Genomic DNA, 24,708 nt, shown 5'->3' with positions numbered 1-24,708 from the left:
CATTCACGCCACTCAGCTGATGAGTAAAGCCAAACCAGAATAGGTTGGATAAACACCCAATAATCTCCACTGTAAAGTTAAAGTGATAAGCTGATACACATCTAGGTACATTTTTATTTTTTTAATGCTTACAAAGATTCAGCACTTTTAAGCCATGAGGGACAGACTTACTCCTAAACTAAGAAGCAATTAAAAAATTTAAGTACAACGTGGTAGGGATAGGGTGACACATTTAAACCCATTTTGTTAATAGTTACAATGCTAGCAAAATAGAATGATTTTTCCTTTTAGAAACAATATTGAATTTTAAGCTAGATCCGTTCTCTTGTAGTTATAAGCTTACTGATTTAAAATATGCCAGTCTGCAATTCTGAATCAGCATTTTCAGCTTTAATTCCAGCATCACATAAAGAGCTGAAAATCTGATCACCATGTCACAAGCTACTGGTTAATTATATCAACTCTTTTTTTCAGAGCTGTTCTTCATTAATTCATAATTAACAGGATTTGGTAACACAATCTGTACTACTAACTTTTAACAGCCTGATCATGTCAACTGAAAAAGGACAAGTTTTTTAGTTGGTGAACTCCAGAGCTCCAGTGCTTCTCTCACATGCTCAGCAGCACCCACTCCCTACAGTTCCTGCTGGACATACCCACCAAGCTCCTCCAACCCCTGCTACAATCAGACACTTTACACAAATGCTGTCCTCTTCCTCCTCCTACCTCACATGACACCGCTTTATCACACAGACCAAGGAATTTGACATGATTAAGATACAGAAGCTTATCTGCTGCCAGCAAACTGTTTCCATGATAGGGGCATCGGAAAGGGAAAGGGAAAATGGCAGAAAGCAATCCAACACATTTCAACATGTTCCAGGCACTTGGGTCGAGGTGGGGGGAGGCAGCAACAGCAAGTCATTATTTTAATGTGATTAAAATAACGGCTTCAAAAGATATGCTGGCTGGAAAATCCTGAATGTCTTTTCCTTAAATCCGTAACAGACTTAACATCTACGGAAGTTCTGCACAAACCCAAGTATTAGCAGCACGCCTGAAGAAGCAGAATCGTTGCTTGAAGTGCCCTATTCAGATTTTTAAAGGCTGCATGATTTTGGATAAGCTCTCCTTACTACTATGGATCACTGAAGTAGCAGCAATTCTGAAAGTATCCTAGGGTAATGTTTTCCTGTTTTACTTTAAAAGCTTCCTCAGCTATTAAGCTCTCATCTTCCAGCTTTCCATCACAGCGAGAGAAGCAGTGCAAGTGCTCCAGCTTAATCTGCTCATGCCAAAGAAACTTTCGTTTTGGCTCTTTTGAGACAAGACAATCATCAGCCTAGTGCTGAGGATACAGAGAACCAGGTTCTACTTTGTAAGGGCAATCTACGTTGAGAATTACACGTTTTTAAAATAATAATTAAGAACACAATCAGCCACGCAACACACACACATCTGTAATAAAGCAACAGGAGCAACACACAAAGCAAGTGCTTTTTCAGGAGAAAGGCAACAACTGTAGGAACGTTGAACAGGATCTCTGTCTTTTTTTTTTTTTTATATTCTCTTTGATTACTTTAGCTTGCACAATATGTTATCCCACATTGTATTTCATTTGTTTATGAGTATCTGGGCAGAGTTCCAGTGCTTTGATGCAACTGGTCACAGTGAACAGCTCAGTTCAGCATGAACACTACCACCAGCAGGGAAAGGTGGAGGAGATACAGCACCATTGTCACGTCCAGTACAGGACAAAGTCGAGACCAGCCAAGCAAAGAGGAACTGAGTTCCATGAAGTCGCTTCACCTCAACAGGAAAGAAAAAGTCTGACAAATGGAGGACTCTAGAAAAATATAATAATTTTCATGATTAATGCAGTTATCTTTTTCTAATCTGCATGAGAAAAACGCAGAGTACAGATACAGTATGAAAAAATATTACTGTCTGCAACTACAAATATTTAGCAAGAAGATCAAAGTCAAAGACTCAGGCTTTTCTGCATTGAAACTTCTCATGCTAGGAACAAAAAAAGCTTCAAACCAATTCACAATAGAGAATAAGGTATCAGATTACATGATTTTATGAAACATGCATGAGCCCAACTGTATGTTTAATTTTGGTTTGTTATTAGACTGCAAGACCAACTTCTTTTGACAAGTATTTACTGGAAACAGGCATTTAAGGCAGAAATACACTTGTATCACATATTCTGCTTCATCATTCATGTAGGATTGTCTAGAATCAATGACATTTGAAGAGTCCCACCAGTGTGACTGAAGTGGCACCAAATAAAAGAACAAACTGACCAAAATAAGAAGAAAGTTTTCATAAGACAGACCATGGGGCTCAGAGAGGACAATAAAGTTACATATAACAGGAGGATTGCAGGCCTCTAGGATGCTGAAGTATGGTTCCACCAGGGCTGGTAACTGACAGATGACAGAGAATATAATCTATGTTTACATGAAATGCCATATATCCATGAGTAAACACTTATTAAACAGTTCCTCTTATCAAGCCTTGGAAGGGGTGTGCCTAAACAGATTTCAAGCCCATGTTTACCTCTCTTCCTCCATTTTCAAGCCAATGTTTACCCCAGTTCCTCCTTGCTGGATGGGAAAGGTGAGGGATGGTAGGAAAATGGAGACAAATATGTTGAAAGATACACTGGGGAGAAGGGGAGAAAAAAAAAAAAAAAAAAAAAAAAAAGAGGAAAAAAAGGCACTCAAGAGCATGCTTAAAAGTCCCACAAACAACATCTAGCCTCTCTCTAGGCTTAGAAAATCCAGGGGCTGAAAAGCAACAAAACTACAGCAGCTTGTTTAGAAAAATGACCCTCAACAGGGCTACTACAGTCATCCTGCAAAATAGATATGCCCCCATAACACGTGTGTGTGTTGGGACAGTAAGGACTGACACTAAGTAAGGTAGTTTGGGTCAACTTTGGTCAATTCTACATTGGTAATATGCAAAAATACTTCAGTAACCGTCCTACTCTGCCCTACCTTGACCTCTTTGTCAGTACTACATGCAAGGGGATTTTAAAAGTCTAATTTCTAGCAAAAAGAGTAAAGCTATCTGGGACATGGAATGTTTCATATCAGAGAAAGGCATTAAAAAAGCATTTTTAAAAAAATCAACTTTACAAACTTGCTGAATCTTAAAGTAGAGTTTTATGAGGTAGTTTCAGAAAATGGCCCCAACAGGTCCCTTGAATGTTTTAACAGTTCAAAGTCTGAGCCCCCCCTCACACAAACCATGTGGGACAACAGAAGCTGAAGGGAACGCAGCCTGCCCAGCAGCAAAGAGTCAACACCGAATTTCATTTAACCTGGTGAAATGGTTGGGGGTAATGCAGCCAGCCTCTCTACATTTCAGGGAGAGCTTGGGGTTTTGTTTCTGTTTGGGGAGAAGGATGTTTGGGATTTTTTGGTGTGCTTTTTTTTTTTTTTAAGAAAAATCAATTCAGGTAATATATTTAAACACAGATTTAGATTAATCTTCAACCTTACTGTATTTTTGTACCATTTGCTTTTAGACTATTGCTTAGACAGAGGAGGAAATAAAAATGCAGTCATTTTACCATATTCTCCCGTTATAATGCATGCACCAGATTGGAGTTATTGAATAAGCTCATAAACCCCCAGGTTACATTCTTTTTCATCTGCAGCCTTGCCTTTCAAGTGAGCACTACTCTTATTAAAAGGACCAGAGACTGTCCTCAGGCATACCCTGTCTTTGAAGATGAAGCCCCAGCTACATTTTATGGAAAAGACCACTCAGGTCTTACCTTCACTAAACTGCACAGCAGGTTTAAACAATTACGCAAGACAGTGGACTTTGATTCCAGGCTCCTCTTACTCAGTCTCAAGTTTTAAAAATAATATTTTCTTTCTGCTAGGGCAGTCCTGAAATAAATGTTCCAAACAGTGATGATCCAAAGGCATTAAAGAAAAAGTTACAGCTTAAACAGCGTGACACAGATTATGAATAAAGAAACCCTTCCCATATGGAAAAGTTTTAGAAATTTGACATTTCTTTTCAATATGTGTTAATCAGAAAGACAGTAGTGAATTCTGACTGCTTCAGAAGAGAATCAAAACTCTTGGGATATATTACACAAAAGAGCAATTGCAAAGAAGGAAGAACAATCTTATAGTTTCTTTTAAAACTTAACTATTAACAGTATTTTCTTAAATGGCTGGGAAAGTCTGCAGTTTGGAGCCAGCCACATGTTACTTATCAATGCTTCAAATGCAGGGTGAGTAAGAAAGGCCATGTCTGGTTCCTTTTGCAATAGGGGAAAATCTCTTTTGAAGTCTTTGAGGGACTGATGGGGGAGAAAGTGTCAGGAAAAGGGTATGACAGGTTTTGCACAGTGAGGGGCAAAAAAAGCCTGAAGTAAAATCTCTTGTCTAAACTGGGCAAAGAGATAGAAACCTCTCCTTCAGCACTGGAGTCGTCAGATAAAAAGTCTGAGACTCTTGTATCTTTTTTCCAGCGACACATGAATTCCTTTTTCTGCTTTTTGCCAGCTTCTCATCTTACCAAAAGCCTGCAGGAGAGGCCAGTCCAGCACCGAAGGGGACACAGCCATGCTGGGGCTCCATGTACAGTAGTCAGTTTCCCAAGATCCCAGGAAAACAACTTGTATTTTAAACACCCCAAGCATCACAAAAGACTTCAATTTAAAGGTGGAAGTTATCATCTGAATGATCTTAAAGCAAAATTTAAAGGATCAAGAAATTATTCTGTTTTCAAGAAACAAAAGGCATTTGATGAACATCACTGCCAATATCACTGTTTTGCTCTGGGACAGGATTTCTCTCCTGTATTTACTATTCTGCGCAAGTAACTAACCTAAAAAATTCCACATTGCCTGCAGCGTAATCATAATTATCCATCGGCAGGTTAAGAAGTAGACACATTTCGTTTTTACCAGCACTGTAAGTTGCTCTGCCCTTCTAAATTCCCATACTGTTGAAAACGCCAATCAAAACCAAAACTTGTTATTTTTCTCATCAATCACAAAAATAAATGTTTGATATAACTAGTCTCCAAAAGCTGCATTAAAAGTAAAAATTTGAGAGGTTAATTCCATACCAACTGTATTCATAGCTGTAGCAAACTGCTTTTGCATGTATTGCATGAACAACCTACACAGCAGAAGACATGCAAACTCAGCGTTAACTCAACAGGGCAGAAAGCTCCAGTTCACTACCCTCATTGCCCACAAGTAACAGTTTCATGCACTCTTTGTGGAAGAAAGAAGCTCAGCGCTGTTCAATTTGAAGTGCACAGAAGTATGCAGTAAACTTTTATTAATAAAAGCCACCGTTTTTATATTTTGATAATGTGATAATGAATACTATCCCCTAGGATACATAATAATAAATACTATCCCCTGTGATACAGAAGTCTCTGAAAGAAAATTTCCTTTAGCATGTCTGACCAGGAGGTCTGGTACCTACAAACAGTAATCCTGTTGCAGTTTCTGAACTCTAATAGTGAAAATAAATATTTTTTGTACAACCCTCAACCCTGTTTTGTTACCAAAACAGGGCTCTGAATTGGTTAGTGTCAGGCTACAAATAGGAAACAAACTGAACATAAATAACGTGCTGAGGTCTGCTAATTACTGTGATGATTGTCAAAGCTGCTAGTACCAAATTCACTCATCTTTGATGGTACTTATCAGCTGGTCATTGTACCCAGTTGTACAAATAGGTAATATCCACCTCACTGTGGCTGGAACTTTCAGGACGACTCTATATCCACACACATAAGAAATTTCATTACATATTTAGAGTAAATATTATGCACTATTACTCAGACTTACACACACACACCAAAGCTATGTTACAGTTTCATCCCATGAAAGTATTTTGCACAACATTAATGAGATCAAAGTAATTGTGGATTTTTTTTGTCTGTGCTTTTTAGTAAAACCACTTTAAAGTGGCAGTTTGCTGATTCAGTTCCCCTCCTCCTCTTTAAAATCATTACACTAAACGACAAGCAACAGCACAGCCAAGAATTCAGACAGTAAAGTATTTTAACTACCTTGAATTTTTCCACAATTCTCCTTGCTCTAGTAATGTAGTTGACCTGTAAAACAGAAGAAAGAGATTACTGATTCCTGGTAGGCTTTTCAATATTACTAGAATATACTGTACACTTAAAACTTACAAAAGCATTAACACAACATTCAGTTTCTTGAAATCTTTTTCAGAATATTTAATGGAATTACATTTTACTTTGTTAATATAACACTTTTTTCATATACAAAAAATCTCAAAGGGAAGTCTCACTTAAGAGCGCCTAGTTGGGAACCTCATCATTTTGCCTCATGCACACTGGGGTACAAATCATAAGTAAAATCCAGTCTACCTACTGAATTTTTAAAATAGAGCATAACAGCCACAACCCACAGTTCCTCTTCTAGCCCAGCAGAAGCTGAACTCTAGAGCAGCTGCTATGCTGCTGAGCAGGCAGGCTCTGGTCCAGTGGGGAGCCAGGGAAAGGAACACAATACCTCTCTTTGAAGGTTGACAACTGCTGGTGAGCAAAGTTCATAAGGAAACAACCGCCTTGCTCTGACCCTTTCCCACCACTGAGCAGCTATGGGTTTTCCTCTTGCCTTCATCTTCTAACATGAAAGTAAAATGAATAAATAAAGTAGCAATTGTTCTATCGTCTTTTGTCTTCTCAGTCTCTGAGCACAAGTTGTCTTCTATCAAACTTGACAAATCTATTTCTATCATCTTCCCTTTTCCCTCAACCACTCCTCCAAGGAAAAGCAGTTATTCCCTGGGGGCCAGGGGCCAGACTCTTTGATTTCATACATGCATACAAAACATATGTTACATTTTCTTTTCTAAGATCTATACATTGCAAATTAGACATTTTATGCATTGTGAAAACACTAAGCTCAGCCTACCATCAGGCACAGGCAGTACTTCTCACCAACTTGTTAACCCATTTTTACTTATCACATTGTAACAGCCCCTTTCAACCATCACCAGCTTTTTCCCTTTTAATCTTTCATGACTACAATACAGTATCCTCAAGCATTACTGTTTAGGTCTTCTTGGTATGTACAAATATTTCACCAGTTTCAACAATTCAGCAAGCTGGCTATCCCATTCCCTATCACCACTAAAAGCTGGATTATTCAATGTTCTGTATGAATTTCAGCAGTGAAGAATTGATTTCCAAAAAACTAATGTGCACAAAAAGCAGGCAAGTAGAAATACACAAAATTGCTGTAAGACATTATTCTCACAAGATACTCTGAAGCAAAAAACAAAACTTCCAAGAGAACCATGGTTAAAATAAGATGTTGCATGCGTGCACAAATTGCCTATTTCCCTGAATTACTTTGTTACAGAAGCTCAGTTCCTTGCTCACTTGAAATATATATGTTGCCATAAACATGGCATTATTTTCAGCAAGTTTGTATTTAGGAATGAACAATGTACTAATACAGGTAAACAGCCATAGAACTATTTCATCTACTTTCAGATCTGACAAGAATACAGATTTAGGAGACAGAACTGGCTCTAGCCAGGTGCTCTGCATGGGGCTTGGGCATATTTGCTTATTTTGCTGTCCTGCCAACTGCTCCCTGGCAGAGCATACAAAGTGATGGCAGTGACTGGGGAAAGAGGAGGAAATGTATTGGCATCAAAAAGTCGTGTTAGATCAGGAGCCCTCCACAAAGTCAGGAATTTAAACACTTTAACGTGACTGTTTATTCTTGGCATGAGTACGATTTATTTTTCATCTACTTCACACTGATAGAGATAAGGGAATGCTATTTCTATGCAAGTTCCCGATACATTATTTTAAGCCTAGCCAGCACCCGCAAGAAATCCCATCTTGCAGGCTAGCAGCTATTGTTTCTAGAAGGTATTGGTAGACCACTCTTAGACATGAAAATTCAATATTCTTTCCAATCTTGACAGCTCTGGGTACAATAGCACTGGTTGGCAGAATGTAGAGGCACCCACTTATTATGGCGTTTAACACTACTTTATTTCCCCCGGAGCTGTACAGCACCGCTAGCTCCCATAGGGACCAGGGTACCCCCAGGCAAGCTACAGCCACCTTGCTTGGCTGTGTCCCCATCTCTGGGCACTGGAGACCCTACAGCTCTCAGCAAAAGAAGGGAGTGGGGGAAAGACCTGAAGCCAAGAACTGTAACACTCCAAACATCGTACAATTCTGAGGAGATTTTTTCCTGCCCTTTGTCACAAATGCTTTGCTACAACCCCTTTCTTCTTTACATCCCTTCTCACTAGTATCGCTCAACGCATTTTCACAAGCTCTTGCTCCCTCCTCAATTCAAAAATCTCATTGTCAAAGAAATCCCAACAAAAAAAACCTTGACAATTGTGAAACTGCTATGTTTGGTGCCATGACCTAATTCACTCTGCTTAATTCATCGGGGTCTTTTCATCCCATTCTATCCACCCCTTGAGTGTAAGCAAGAAACTCTGACCTAGGCAGTGGCCAGCAGTTGTCTTCACTACACTTAACATTGTTTAGGCCATACTTTTAGCTCTTATTTAGTAATTAAATGCATCTATGGCCAAAATAAAAATCATACATCCAGTAACAAAGGATGCAGATCATACCAATTCTGGGGAAAAAAATCTGAGAAGAAATAACAGTCGTGCAGTGAAGAATCAACTCAAAGGCAGATTAAGGAAAATATTAACTGGAAGACATTCTTGGATAAACAAATTAGGAAGAGAGATTGATTTTAACTGAAGACATGACAGCCGTAAGACAAATATTGAATATGAGCAGCTTCAAAAAAAGGAATACATCTGAATAAATGTATGTCAGAAATCAGACATAGTATACAAATCCTAACATGATATTGAAAATGCAAGTACAAATTAAATGTTAAATGAGGGTTTCAGCCTGTAAGACAAAAGGATTTGTATTTCAGAGATAACATTTCTCTTCTTGAGTATTGAAGTGCCACTTGGTTATTTGAGAGCTAGCTCTCCCCCACTCAGAGAAGCAACATTTTAGAGCTGCATCCAGAAACTATGAGTAATCACGATGACAGACAGTCAAGGAACTGATGGGATATCCCAAAGAAACATGTCCTGGAATGAAAATATGATCATCCAGCAACTACTCATACTATAATGACTGATCAGCATGTATAAGGAAAATACACTTCTGGTTTGAATCCAGATCTTAAGCATAAAAAGTAAAGCCCTAGTAAATATTTAAGAGAATTTTAAGTTCCAAACTGAAGAGCTGGCAGCTAATATGTTGTTTTTTTTAACAAACAAAACCATCAAAAGATTGTGCAACTCTAAGAGTCCTTAAGGAAACAATTGGGAATTTTTCATAACGTGGTATTTCCTTATACCACTGACCACAGAAATGCAAACAGTTCCACCAAACAGAGATTTCTTCATTGGAAACAGCTGACAATGTAACCATGTTTCCATCTTTTCCACTCTCAGTGCTCAGCATACAAAATAGATGATATAATGGGATACAGAAGTGCCGTACCAGGGCCACAGGATATCTTTACTACAACTCAGCACCTGAAAGGCTTTACAAGAATATATTTCCTGAGGGAGAGAGAGCAAACTTATGTTTAATTAATCGAGCATCTTTGTCTAATATATTTTTCTGCTGAGATTTCTACTACTTTGTTGATTTCCCCAAAATGCTGTCAGGATCCTTATCAACTAGAAACAGACCCCTAGCCTCAACCATAACTCATATCAGTCACAAGACTCAGTTCTGCAACATTCCCTTCCTGACAGTAAGGCAGGTGATGCTAGTGAGGAGCACTGGCACAAAACCATGGGTTTTTGCTTGTCAGGTGGAACTTGTCAGGTGGAAAAAAAAAGGTAGTACTACTGGTAGTATACCCTTCGTACCTTATACAATATACCCCATGTTAGTCTAAAGAATAGATCTCCTCATCAGTTTCTCCATTTGGGATTATTATTTGAGCAATGCCAACCAACACTGACTACCTCCAAAGCAAGCTGGAAATGTTGGTGTAATGTGATGGGCAATAGCACTCTTGGCACTCTCAGACTACCTTCACACCCTGCACAAGGAGACCAAGAATCAGAGATATCCCAAGGAAAAGGCAAGACAGGCCTTATAAAAGGGACTTCATTCTCTTGACAGCTAATTACCAAGTAACTATGATGGAGAAAGCAATTTACAATCTGTGCTGAGCTTCATGCTGTGAATACAAAAAAAAAAAAAAAAAAAAGAAATGAACATAAGCAATGGTAAAAGCAGAGAGTATTGTCAGAATTCAGGAAGGCACCAGGAATGCTATAAGGTGCTAATCATAGGCACCCTGACAAACATCTGTCATTACAAATTTGCAACTCAATTAAGCCAAGATTTTAATCAGGGCTACAACTTTACTTAATTCTCTCCATTGCAGCTGAAGGAAAGCAAGGGGAATAAGTCATAAAAATAGAGCCAAACTGAAATGTGCTACAGAGAGACCAAATTGTTTTCAGAAGGAAAAAAACAAAACAAACAAAACCCATGAAAGACAAAGCTTTATGGAGTTAGTGTGCCAAACAAGTAAAGAATTTTGCATGGTAGAAAAGACAAATGTCTTAACTTCAGATAGAGACATTAAAAGACTTTGCCTGTGTGGAAGACTGTTTACAGTCTTATTACCCTGGTAGTCAAGGAAACCACTCTTAGAAGATTTCAAATTTTGGAGTTCCCCTTTTAGGACAGAACATGGAAAAATTCTCCACATTCGTCAAAAAAAGATAATGGGATACTGATCTGGTGTCCCACATGAGGATAAACAGGGCCACAAGGCTTTGACAGCACACTTGTCTCAATGGCACTGCAAAGGAAGAGGTCACCCCCATGACCAAAACGTGCCTATACTATGCTTTTAATCTTCTGAGGTCATAAATGATAAATCAGCCATTGCAAGTCTCCCATAATATTTTCACATACAAGACCATTTACCAGGAGTTAAATGGTTTTCAACTAAAGCCCTAATAGAATTAAACCTGGCCAGGGTCATCAAGGACAACAAGAAAAGCTTCTATAGGTATGTTGGTGTAGATGCAGACCCTTTCTGGAAGGAAACAGGAGACCTGGTTACCCAGGACTTGGGGAAAGCGGAGGTAGTCAACAATTTTTTTTACCTCTGTCTTCACTGGCAAGTGCTCCAGCCACACCACCCACATCGCAGAAGGCAAAGGCAGGGACAGGGAGAATGAAGAGCTGCCCACTGTAGGAGGAGGTCAGGTTCAAGACCATCTAAGGAACCTAAAAGTGCACAAGTCCATGGGACCTGATGAGATGCATCTGCAGGTCCTGAGGGGAGTGGTGGATGAAGTGGCTGACCCACTATCCATCATATTTGACAAGTCACGGAAGTCCAGTGAAGCTCCCACTGACTGGAAACGGGGAAACACAACTTCATTTTTACCAAGGGAAAAAAGGAAAACACAGAGAACTACAGGCCAGTCAGTTTCACCTCTGTGCCTGACGAGTTCATGGAGCAGATTCTCCTGGAAACTATGCTAAGGCACATGGAAAATAAGGAGGTCATTCGTGACAGCCAGCATGGTTTAACTAACAGCAAATCGTGCCTGACAAATTTGGTGGCCTTTTGTGACAGGGCTACAGCACTGGTGGATGAGGGAAGGGCAACTGACATCATCTACCTGGACTTGTGCAAACCATTTGACACTGTCCCACGCGACATCGTTGTCTCCAAACTGGAGACACACGGATTTGACAGATGGAGCACTCAGTGGATAAGGACTTGGCTAGATGACCACACTCAAAATGTTGCAGTCAACAGTTCAATGTTCAAGTACAGACCAGTGACAAGCAGCTTTCCTCAGGTATGGGTACCAGCACTGTTTAACATCTTTGTCAGTGACAGGGACACTAGGAATGAGTGCACCCTCAGCAAGTTCACCAACGACACCAAGCTGAGTAGTACAGTCAACATGCTGGAGGGAAGCAATGCCATCCAGAGGGACCTTGATAGGCTTGAGATGGGCCCATGCAAACCTCATGAAGTTCAACAAGGCCAAGCAAAAGGTCCTGCACCTGGGTCAGGGCAATCAAAGCACAAATACAGGCTGGGCAGAAAATGGATTGAAAGCAACCCTGAGAAAGACTTGGGGCTGTTGGTGGACAAGAAGCTCAACGCAACCTGGCAGCGTGCATTTGCAGCCCAGAAAGCCAACGGTATCCTGGGCTGCATCAAAAGAAGGGCGACCAGCAGGTCAAGGGAGGTGATTCTCCTCTTCTATTCAGCTCTCCTGAGACCCCACCTGGGGTACTGCATTCAGCTCTGGGGCCCTCAGCATCAGAAGGACATGGATGTGTTGGAGCAAGTCCAGAGGAGGTCACAAAGATGACCAGAGGGCTAGAGCTCCTCTCCTAGGAAGACAGGCTGAGAGAGTTGGGGTTGTTCAGCCTGGAGAAGCGAAAGCTCTGGGGAGACCTTATAGCAGCCTTCCAGCACCTTAAGGGGACCTACATGAAAGCTGGAGAGGGACTTTTTACAAGGGCCTGTAGAGACAGGACAAGGAGTAATGCCTTTAAACTGAAAGGGGGTAGATTTCGATTGGGTATTTAGGAAGAAATTCTTTACTGTGAGAGTGGTGAGGCAGTAGAATAGAACAGGTTGCCCAGAGAAGTTGTGGATGCCCCATCCCTGGCAGTGTTCAAGGCCAGGCTGGATGGGGTTTTGGGCAACCTGATCTAGTGGAAGGTGTCCCTGCCCATGGCAGGGGGGTTGGAACTAGACTATCTTTAAAGTCCCTTCTAAACCAAACCGTTCTATGATTCTGTGAGTTACTGAACAGGAAGCTAAACATTTCAAGATAGGCTTTATTTGAACTACTGCATCTTTATCTTTTCTTTCTAAGAGATGTACACAAAACTCTCAAAGCACTGACCTTCCAAAGCACACTCTTGGTCTTGGAGAAATCTGCTTTTCTAAAGTTACAAACATATGAAGCCTCCCCTCCTTTTCAGAGGATACTGAAGATCTAAACATAAATTATACAAAGCAGCAGCTTGGTTTAATTACAAATAGTACAGCAAAAATTTTCCCAATTATCTTAAGTAGATAAGAAAAAAACACATCAGCTGATATGCCAGTCTGTGCTGAGATTTAGAAGACTGCTCAAAACCTATCAGCATCCTAGAGAAAAACATACACCAAAATATTTTCAATTTAATCTTAATCTTAGTGAAGATACTATAGAGAACTACCCAGACTCTGCAGGCTGTAAGGCAAGGCAGTAGTTAGAGCACACCACATATTTCCACAATTAGAACATAGTAATATCAAGCTATGCAAGAAATGATTTGCTAGTTTTCATTAACATGTACGGTTCATTTTTATTTTTTCCTACAGTTGTTGCACCAAGATGCATGTTCAGAATGGCAAGAAACTACTAAGCAGAGTCTATGTAACATTTATATTCAAGTTGAACTGGCACCACAATCAGTGGAAGCTTTTTTTTTTTTTTTAAGGAAGCAAAGATTAATTTTAGAGAAATGTTACAAATCAAAGCTATTGAAGAATATTTGAAAAGCTTTAATTACAGCTTCTGTCTGAATTAAATACATACGAAAATGAACATGCTCATTCACTATTACCATAGGGTTTACAGTTTATAACAACACCTGTTATTCCATTTTACTTTTGTCATCTGATAAATCCCACTACTGAAGGCTCAATGCTCAACAATCCAGTGTTGTGAAGAATATAGCTGCTGTCTGGTATCTACTCTAATTACTAACTGTTTCTCAGCAAGTTTGTAAGAGTAGTTTCAAGTGGGGTATTTTAAGTACTGCATTATTAATTTTTCATATAAATACAGTCCAAGCAGTGGGAAATGGCAGTTTCAGAATTCATCTGAATGGCCTTAAGGATCCAGATGCGTTCTGTACAGTTCTGCAACAGGCATCCCAACTGGCATCAGGAAAATAATTTCAGCATTACATACTTCTACTCCCTTTGCCTACTTAAAATGAAATCCCTACTGAGATCAGCATTAGTCAAGCTGTATTCATTCATATTTGTTAATATATTGCATCTCTTTCAGTGACAGGTACTTCAAGCCACACAAAATACAAACACTAACCATGGCTTCAAAAAGCCTGTCAAGGGGAGGTGAACAGTGGTCCTTTAACTTTCATCATGAAAAATGAAAAAGCGTATGTTAAAGCTACACACAATACATTTAAGCAAAATGATTTTCAAGCTATGTCCAAGGTTTGGGTAATTGTAAAGAAAAAATCCCACTTAGCATCTTCCTATTGCTGTTTAATGCCCCTGAACTTGCATCCTAATCTTTTTCCCTCTCCAGGTTTTTTGGGGTTTTTTTTTTTTGGTTTGGGTTTTGTTTTTTTTTCCACACTCCACATATATTCCAGTATTCAGACTCTTCAGATTTTAAATCTCTCCTGGAAGAAAATTATAAAAAGAATAATGTATCTTGCATTTCTTTTTTAAAAAGAGAAGGAAATGTAAAAGCCCGACATTACTCCTTTCTCACCTTTTGTTAGCACAGGTTTCCTGCTTTCTTCTTGTCCCCAAGATAAAATCTCTTTCTCATTTTCTACCAGCCTTTCAGGGTCAGCTCCAACTCATTAGCTTATTCTACAATCTCATTACTGTCATCAGATTTCACCTACTCAAATGACATACTCACTCCACTTCTTAAAAGTTGCTCTCAGTTTTTCACCAGAAACCATCCATGCCAACCAATCCTACCTAGCAGTTTGCAGGATCCCACCCTCAGCAACGCATACTCACCTAGAAATGCCAATACTGTTAACTGTTGTAAGAAATAAGAAATCCCACCCTCCACTCATTGCAGCTCCCTCCTTTAATACTTTGCTCCTACTTCTACATTCAATTTTCAGCACCATCCCCTGAACTTACAGCACTTCATCTTTGGCCTGCTCCCCCTTTTCCATTGCCATGTGATATGAGAGCTACCCATAAGCACTGCTTTGTCTAACCTCCTATAAATCATAAATATACCAGTTTACCACTAGGAAATGGCCCTGCACCTATCTAGCCTTTTAAATTCTCAATCTGACATCCACAAGAGAACATTTTTACATTTTTAATCACCTCATCCGCAATCAGAAGCAACTTCTTGGTGTTGTATGCAGACCATCCACCTCTTGCTCTGCCCAAGACACTCACTACAGCATCAAAGCTTCAAGAACAGAATGGGCACTTCGGGGAGCAAGAGCTCTGCTCCCTTGGGCTCCATCACGCAGGTATGTGATACACCATTTTCATTAGACTTGCATGTGAAAAACACACTTAAACATTTGCAGTTATAGTGCTGTTACAGAGACAGTTGTCTGCCTAAGGATAAAAAGCAAGGCAAGTTTCACAGGGAATCTTTCCATCTTTTTCCACATGAGAATGTGCTAGATTTTATTGTTACTATACTACATTTCATTTCAAGGCATGTTTTTTTTGCAAACTGCCTTTGCCATTTCACTCCTAAAAAATGTCCATTCAGGATGTTTTTACTAAGAAGTGATGCTTGATAACTCGATGCTTCAACCACCTCTGCTGCCACCGATTACTTTCTAATCTCATCTTTTCCTTTACTACTATGTTGGGTTTATTTCTAAGCCATCAAATCTACATCACCTCTACACCTGCACTAGCACAGTTTTCTCTTTCAGCTATGAAGCCGAAGCATTACTCCCATTCTACTTCAGCAACATTACTTCTGAAGGTTTCCAGCAAGGTTACCATCATTCTTTCCGAGACTGCCCAAACCTGCTTCATACTGTGCCCAAAAACAAGAAGAGAAGAATGGAAATAAAAATGAAGCCCTGCAGCTGAAGTTTTGAGGGGCTGGAGAGGATTTTCCCCACACTCCCAATTGTTATTGAGGCAATCAGCCCAGTCACATCGATGCACAGCACAACCTCTCATGAGCAATCTCTGTGCCCGATGACAAATAATCAATGTGTCACAACATAAACTTCAATTGTATGGTATTATTTTCTTCCAGTATCAATTTATGGATAAAGCCATAGCTAGATTCATGATGCCAGTCTTGCTGCAAAACTAATAATGGACAATAAACATACAGAACTTTAAATATTTTTCCTCATCTACGAAGTACCGAAACACTTATTTATTGAAACAAGCTGTATTTGGAAGATTGTGATTTGTTTACAAACTGACCAACTCCATTGGTTGAACTCCATTCAACAGATTATCAGTATTCTTCCTACTTTATTCTGATATTATAAACAGAAACATTGCCTCTTTGTATTCTTTATTGACTCTCATTAAATGCTCAGTGAAGACCCCAAACCTGAGAAAGAATAAAAACCAACTTTTTTTTTTTAAAAAAAACCCCTCTGTACCTCACTTATTCACTTTTTACTTCTAACAAAGCTTAATTCATCCAACCTCCACCCTAACCCCTGGGAGCATCTTGTACTTTCCAGCATCTGGACTGTATTTACTTTACTAAGAAGAAAGTTAAATTTGCTCATGAACAAAGAAAATCCCCTTACTATCTTCCCGTCTTGTCTGCATAGTTATTTTTTAAATTCTTATTTTCTTAAAAACATTATTGTGCCCTCTGGGGAGCTCGCACAATCTTCCTTGTGAGTTCTATGGAGGTCACGCAACTTCTTCATTTACCATCTTCTAACATTGTCTTTTTATTATCCAAAAAAAAAAAAAAAAGGGGGGGGGAAGAGAAATTACTATTTTTCCCCTCTGTTTTAACCTTCTCTTCACAAAAGGCCTTACGGACAGCACAGAAGTTCACGTATGATGGATTAGGATAGTAGCCATTGTGCTGAGGTGTTTGTTTAGACAGTAAAAGTAACAGTTTTGCAAATGAAAAATGATTGCAGAACTAAGATCAGAAACAAATTTTATGAGGAACATAGACACGTGTTTACTTTTGAAGCTGTACCCATTTTGATTGTATCCCTCCCCCTGGTAGCTCATGCTAGTGCAGGACTGCTGCATCTCTGTCCCTCCACTTTTCATCAAAATATCTGTGTTGTGACCCCATTACCAACACTATGGATACAAACGTGCCAAGGAACACTTCCCAAAAAGGTGCAGACTGCAGAAGACAAGCAGCTACCTCAAACTGCTTTTTACTGTCGACCACATGTTCTTAAACCCCACCTACTTTTATTTGGTTTTATCTGAGCTGCTGTATAATGCTTCCCCTTTAGTGCATTTTATAACCCTATTTTTCAAGGCACACTATCGTTTTTGATCAAAAGTAGTGAACTATAGCTTATGACTAAACGCTATTTTTCAGCTTTGCTCTGCTCCACTTGACATGCACCAGAAATCTTCATCAAGTTTAAATGAAAGCCAGATTGGCCCCTTTGTTACAAAGAAAATTAATGAAAGCAATGAGCAATGCATGACATGCTAACTTTTTAATTAGGAATTGAAGGTTCCTGATGCTTTGTGATGCTTGACCCAAATGCCTGACTAATTTAAAATATTAATTTAGTTTAATGAGCTAATTTACTACCTGTGATAAGGGAAAAATGCCAGTGTAGAACTATACAGCAACATAAATTAGAAAACACATGCTAGAAGAAAAACACCTTTCTACAGGGATGATTGCCTGAAGAAAACTGCCTGCTGTTGTTTATTTTCAAGTTGAACCTCTGAATTTAATTCAAAGAAGTGACCCTTCAGAGGCATAATGATTTTTAATGTTTATGTCAAGTATCTTCTGGTCTCTTCAGCAACTCTTCTCGAATATCAAGGAGTAGAAGTTCAACTACAGATGTGCAGGAGGCTGCATACCACCACCACAGTAAATTCATTAGAGCAGGAAATACACAGTCGAGAGGTAACAATGAATTAAAAACATAATTGAACATGCCCATGTGAGAAGTCACTACTGAAGTGACTCACCCAAATACTACCATGTATAAAATAATGAAAAATAGATAGTTAAAATTTTGCATAAAGCTCTGTGGCCACAAAAATCCTTGGACCAGCATAATTAAAGGGATAAAGCTGGGGCAGAAACACTTCCCTTGCCAACATTTACCTCTTCCATATCCGTGAAATGAGGGCTTAATGCAATATTAACAAAACCAAACATTCTGCTTCCCTGCATTTGTAGTTGCCAGTTTCTACACTGACTCAATACAATCCCTTCCCAGTTTTTCCCTCCTCACCTCCAAAATCCACAAAGGACCATCAGTATGAATGAACACAGTTTTCCATTAAAATTAGCTGAAGCATAGTGAAGATGCCACACTTCTCTGTTTTAGGGAAGTATTGCCAAGTTATTTATCAGAACAAAACCCTAGGAGATTTGTTACCAGTTGAGCAACACCTCCCACTAACAAGGACATTTTGCCCTCTTTATGTGCTTTGAAGCTGTTCAAATTTGCCCCAGACTATGTAATACTTTTTTCTTTTGCAAGTGAAGACATGGACAAAACACAGTTAGGCAAATAAACTTCCTTTTCTTGAGACACAAGCTGAATGTTTCACGCAAGCTACTTTTACTTTCAGCAATGACAACTCCTTGCAACTTAATCAAAGGAATAGCAATCACAGCCTAGCAGGCTATGTTTTCTAGAGCACCCATGTTGGAAAATGATCAGTAAGAAAAGGTTCACTGCTGAGGAAAGAAGAATCTGCAGAGAAGGACCAATGTATTTGCACTTAGTGTGCATCAATTTGATTTTACGTGTTTCTAATAGAAAGAACATGAAGTGACTTGATTCTCAGTCTGCCTCTATGGTATCAGACTAGTTTCTAAGGAAACAAGGAGAATCCGAGGCAACAAGATTTCTGCATTTGTGCTGCTTCTGTAGCAAACACAGCATCGGCTGCAGAAGGTGCATGAAGCAAAATCCCTCCAAGCCAATTAAGGAATTGAATCTTGAGCATCCTGAACTAGCAATTTAACCAGCAACCTCACTGGTGAAGCACACCCATCTATTCAAGGAGGGAGAGCACAGAGGTGTGAGGAGGATGCACACCCACTCATCACCAGTACCAGTCTTCCTCTCTCAACAACAGTGCAGGAAGAAACACTAAAAATAAACTGTAATACAGTTGGCACTTAATATAATCTGCTTGTTCATGCATGCCGCAGTTCCTCTGTGACTTTTAAAAAGAAAATCTGACTGCCCACATCTTGTGGTATCTCTTTCAGAGGGAAAGCAAATTTTTAACTAGTGAGGCAGCAAGAATCTTCTTTCCAAGAACTCAAAGCAGACCAGGTAAAGGGTGCTGATTTTCAGGAGCTTCCACACGATGAACTCCAACTAGGTTTCCTTGCCACCATGAGCACTGGACTTTGGAGAGGCTCACCCCAAGCCTCCCTGCCAGTCAGGCTGGTGGCACAGGGCTGCTTTAGATGATGTCCTCGTCTGGTGCTGCACCCTATGTGCAAAGATTGCATTCAGGATGCAGTCAGACCCAAGGACAGCTACATCAGGTAACTCCACACAGTTAGGTCCTCCAGGCCAAAATAATCAGAATTCTTTGGAGAATTTAAAACTTCAGAGGTACACGGTGCACTTCTGAAACTCTGAAATGAAACATTCCTTCTAGCAACCAGTCACATAACCCACTGCTTAGCAATGGAGGTTGCACGTGTGTATGTGTCTGCAAGCAAAACAAGTTGCATTATCCATCATCCTCACGACACAGCAAGACAGTTTCTCTCTGGGTATATATGCAATTTTAAAGAAAAAAGTTATCTTAAATTCACATTTCAAAATAAATCCAGTTTTCCTTTATGTTCAATAAAAACTGGACTGTGAATTGAAAATAAAGTTTTCCTAAAGCAGTTTCAATATGGGTGTTCAAGTGAGGCTAATTTAACTCTAAAGAGAACACTCCCCAGTTTGCATAGTCCTGTGTTGGTTTGGGCAGGGACAATTCTTTTTGCACTGCTGTCTACTTTTCAGAAGGAAAATGCCAATGCACCTCAAAAAAATCAGTGTTAAAAACCTACTTCCCAAAGTCTTTGCCTGAAGGGCAGCAGTCCAGAGATACAGCCCAGGGCTGAACCCCCCAATACATTGCCACCAGGCCAGGATACTATTTCACTGCAGAAAGCACATCAATACCCATCTCTATCTATAAATCAGCGGAATCTATTTTAGGCACGAAAGCTTCAAAATAAATCCTTCTGACCAACCTCCCAAATTAATTATGCAAATGCTGTATGAAAGTGCACAGATCATTATTACTTCAATTATTAAACCCCTGCACAGATACTCTGAAAGGGAAAAAATAAACGTCTAGTTATACACATTGAATAATCCAGATAACAGCCTGTCACATGCATCACTCAATGCAAATCAGAATGATGGTTTTAGCTGTAAACACAATGTGGAAACATCAAATAACTATTTCATGTTTGGCAAGAACACACTTGTGTTTAAGATACCATTCTGTATTCAGTGGGTTATATATATTTTTAACTTTTCTTCCTGACAAGTTTCAAAGCCTTTCCTTACAAAACATACCCTGTAACATATTCCAATATAGGTGAATAATCATATTGCCCCTAACAGAAGAACACTGCTGCTTCCAGACTTGCTAAAAACACTAGAAGCAACAATACTTTGTTTACTCCATTATTGTCATTCAAGCAAAGCATGATTGCTTATATATTCAAAATGACCATATAGAAAGGCTGTACTCAAAAATTCCTGTGCTGAGGGGCACTCACCACTTCCAAGAAAGGAAGAAAGGCATACTTGCTGTGGGTAACTAACACCTGTCATGAAAATAAGTCCCCAAGACTCACTCCAGACATGTTTAGCAGGTAGGATTTTCTTCATTTCAAACTATGTCTTTCCAACACAGCAAGCAAATCATGCAGGCATTGAGAGACATGAAAGGAAGGGACAAAACTGAACAGGTAGAAGTAGATGAGAAGGCCCAGGTTAGACATGCTAGGGAAGCAGCAGGAACGATTGCCATCCTCTTCATGCCTGGTACTAGAGAAATTCCTTATACCCACTGTCCGTGCCATAAAGCCAAATTCCAGTATGTGTTAAAACACATTTCAAGACAATGTTATTAAGGGGAGATTAGGTTTTTAATGAAACAGTCCTACAACTCAAGAACTTTAGGCTATCAGTTGGAAAAGCACAAATTAAGAATTTCAGCTACTGTCATTGTGTAGCCACTACATCAGATATAAATGCAACAAGAATGTCTATCTGCTGTATGGCACAGCAGTTTTCGCTTCCCCCCCAGGCTTTGCTTCCTAAGACCTTTTGCTACTTACATGTAAAACACAAGATACTAAATTTCACGTTGAGATTATACTAGTTTTAAGGTATGAAGAAATTCTATAAAAATATCAATAAAGGAAAATAAATGCACAACTTCTTAAAGACACAGCTGGAATAGATTTAGGGGTCAGTCCAATGAAAGTACTGCTGCTGCACATTTTCGCCTGGTTGGATCACCACATTGAGACAAAGACAGATCCTGTCAGATATTGCTGCAATAGCTATAACAAAGTTTACTGATGAAATCCTTATTTGTCATTCACGATAGGGATTCCAGTTTTCCAAAGGGGAAAAGAAAAAAACCACCCAGGACCATTAAAACTATACACAAGTGTTACAGTCAGTTTACAGAAGATGCAAACAAGAACAAAACTCAAATTTACTTACATTCAGAAGACAAATACCTATATTGATTAATGCCTGGACCACGCAAAGCTTCAGAAGATTGCTCAATTATTTTAACTTATTTTGCCACCGAAAGAAAAAGCAAAATTCTTACATTCCGACTCTGGAAGAGAACTTCATTTCACAATACCAAGGTCAAGATTTCTCAAAAATAGAAGTTATCAGCGTATAAGATTAACCTTTCTTTCCCCCCCAGAAATCAAGGCTTGTTTTCTTTTTTCTCAGTTGATATGGAACATTATTTGCAACTTCATCAAACTGACTCACTTCCGCAGGCTCCTCCAGCACACTTCTATCAAAGCCCTTTTGGGAGGAGATTATTTTTCCTCTTTCAAAACTGTAAGTTGAACGATACTCAAGTGCACAGTTAGAATAGTACTAGTGTGTATTATTGCTATGCAAAAAGGATGCTATTTAGTTTTATATGTTCCTCCCTCAAGAATGGAAGGAGGAGACGTCATTTGGTCTCAATTCCCCCTTCCCAGGTCTTGCAAAGCTAAATCAAACCATGCCATCTTCCTCCTCACCTCTCAGTAGTTGCCTTTCAAACATCCTCAGCTTTGGCTAAGGACATTTATTGTACACACTTCAATGCCTTCAAAAAAATTTCTTTAAAAAATGAGAAGAAACATATACTGATCAAACAGAGTGCTACAAAAAGTGGTGATTCAAGACTGCATAAGATATATATCAAAGATCAGCAGAATTAATACAAGTCCCGGTTTAAAATAAAATAGTACTGCAGAAGCATAAGATTTCCTGAGCATGTGCACTTCAGTAGATTTACACAAGCCCCTACTATCTTTGCAACTCATTTGCTTCCACTGCTAAAACTGCTAAACTCAAGAAAAAATAGTCACTTTTATATGCTGTTTCTACAACACTTCCACATTAAGAACTTGTGCATCAAATGCAGTTAGAAAGAGAGCAAAGCTAGGATAGAATTTGTATCTTCAATTTGAGTACAACTGTTGAATGTTTTAATGATTCAAGTCTTATATCGAGGTTTTACCTAAGGTTCTTTTATTTACTTTTTTATAGTAACATTTGCCTATTCAGATTGGGTTTGGAAATCAAGACATCACTTAACACACCATTCATATTCACCTCTCACTGTATACACAGCTATCTGCTCCTTCCTCATTTGCTGTTACATTCAACAAGCTTTTGTTGCTTGCTCTATTTCTGTTCAGCAAAATACACGTCTTTGTATCAAAACAACTGTAACTGCTTGATGAACACCTTAAAATTGCAAGTTGTAATACATAACATCTCATGAAGTTTCTCCTGAGATTGCATCAACCTACAGGCTTACTAGCAAAGTGCAGTTATGTTTCTCTTTTCCTGTTTTACCATCCCCCCTCCTCCTTTTTCAAGCAAGATTATTCTCATCCTTAGAAAGAGGAAGTCATTAAGTTCAAAATGTTTATGCTAAATGAAAACATACATATTGCCATCGCTGCTATTCACTGACTATTGGGTGGTCTCAATCTGAATCCGCCTTCTGATCAGGCAAATGCTTTCCTTGACGAAATTATCAAAACACACCCTCAGAGACCAAGGATTGGAAAGGTATGAACCATCAGCTATTATAATTACAGTTCAGGATTTTTATTTTTGTTTTTAAAAGACTTCAACATACTGAAAACAGATGTTTGGGATGTTTTTGTGGGTAAGTACTTAAATATTTTCCCCAAATTGTTTCAGAAATTGACTAGTGCTGTACATTTCTTGGGATGAGGTCAGCAATATGCATTAGTGCAGCACCTTTGTTGCAGTAATTAGCACGGGTTTTGTGCCAGAGTGTTTGAAAAGCGAAATTAATAGCCCACTGGCATCCTACACTGCTAACCTTCAGAGCACTGTCTGCAACTGCCTGTGATCAGTGTCTCCAACATGCCAACTTCTGGTCATACTGTTCTTATTCATAAACTCCTGAACCATTTCAAATTTCCTCTTAAATTTGATAAGCATTTAAAAAACCCCAACCATCTTCAGCTTAGTACTTTGATAATAATACATTAATGGGTGGTCCACAAGACCTTCCCATACACAGAACATCTGACTATAATGTTCCTTAGAATAAAAAATAAAATTTAAAAAAAATCCATCACTTCTGCTTTAAATTTATTGTCATACTAATCCCAATTTACTATGGCTTGCTTTTTGCAGATATAAATTAGATTCCAGGAGAAATTAAATTCCAGTCCATCAGCACAGATTTTCAATTGCTTTTTTTCAACACTGTCTGTCCTTAGTACAGGAAAATGTACTTCCTCCCAACCTCAAAGTTTTAATCATTGAATAATATTTGAAAGAAGTGAAGAACTCTCTTCTGAGAAGAGAGCTGCAAAACAGTTCCTCAGTAATCATGAGCACTTTCAGGAAACCTGAATGCTCCTCCAGCACGCCCACTTGCTTCCCGTGAACAACCAGCGTTCAGAATTATCTAGTGAGGTCTTCCAAAGTGCTGAGAACATGGTTTCTGTGCATTTTGATGTTCTATGAATCACCAAGAACAGAACATGAAGCCAAGAAACAGTAAAACATGTGTATGTACGAACAACAAGTAAGAGCTGCTAAGAGTAATATTAGACCTACCAAAATATATCCTGAACATATCAGGAAGACACCGACAGGAACTTGCACATTATGCCACTTCCACATGAGATTCTTTACTTTTGTTTGGACCCACAGATCAATATGAATGTCAGGAATTAATAAAGCTAGCAGTACAGATCACCCCTCCAGAGACCAGCCACATCTGTTCAGCAATGCCAAGCTGCCAGCTGGATAGAGTCCCAAAAGCCTTTAAAGGGTCATCATGCACAGCGAAAACTTGTACTGAGCTAAAAACCTTTTAGCCTAGCAACTAAAAAGGTAATAGGTATTCTGCTAATTACATTAATCACTTAAGTCATGTTTAGCTTTATTAATTAGGATGCCTAATTTTAAAAGGTGAAACAGCCACAGTATTTAAATTCC

At 39.1% G+C, this 24,708-nt stretch overlaps 1 protein-coding gene across 5 annotated transcripts in view; it reads right to left on the bottom strand.

The window, feature by feature from the left end:
• ADD3 (adducin 3) overlaps nucleotides 1-24,708 on the bottom strand; it is a 103,691-nt gene that overhangs the window by 61,085 nt on the left and 17,898 nt on the right. For 3 of the 5 annotated variants that reach the window (XM_055801433.1, XM_055801415.1, XM_055801451.1), the window contains exon 2: nucleotides 6,067-6,111. The exons of 1 other annotated variant lie outside the window; for it this stretch is intronic. The gene's annotated coding sequence lies outside the window, so the exon portion shown is untranslated. Of the gene's footprint in view, nucleotides 1-6,066; nucleotides 6,112-21,705; nucleotides 21,725-24,708 lie in introns of those variants that run through there. One more of the 5 variants, XM_055801425.1, reaches the window with a different exon arrangement.

Source organism: Falco peregrinus, chromosome 1 (genome assembly GCF_023634155.1).
Source record: "Falco peregrinus isolate bFalPer1 chromosome 1, bFalPer1.pri, whole genome shotgun sequence".
NCBI lineage: Eukaryota > Metazoa > Chordata > Aves > Falconiformes > Falconidae > Falco > Falco peregrinus.
This window is presented reverse-complemented; position numbering and strand designations above follow the sequence as displayed.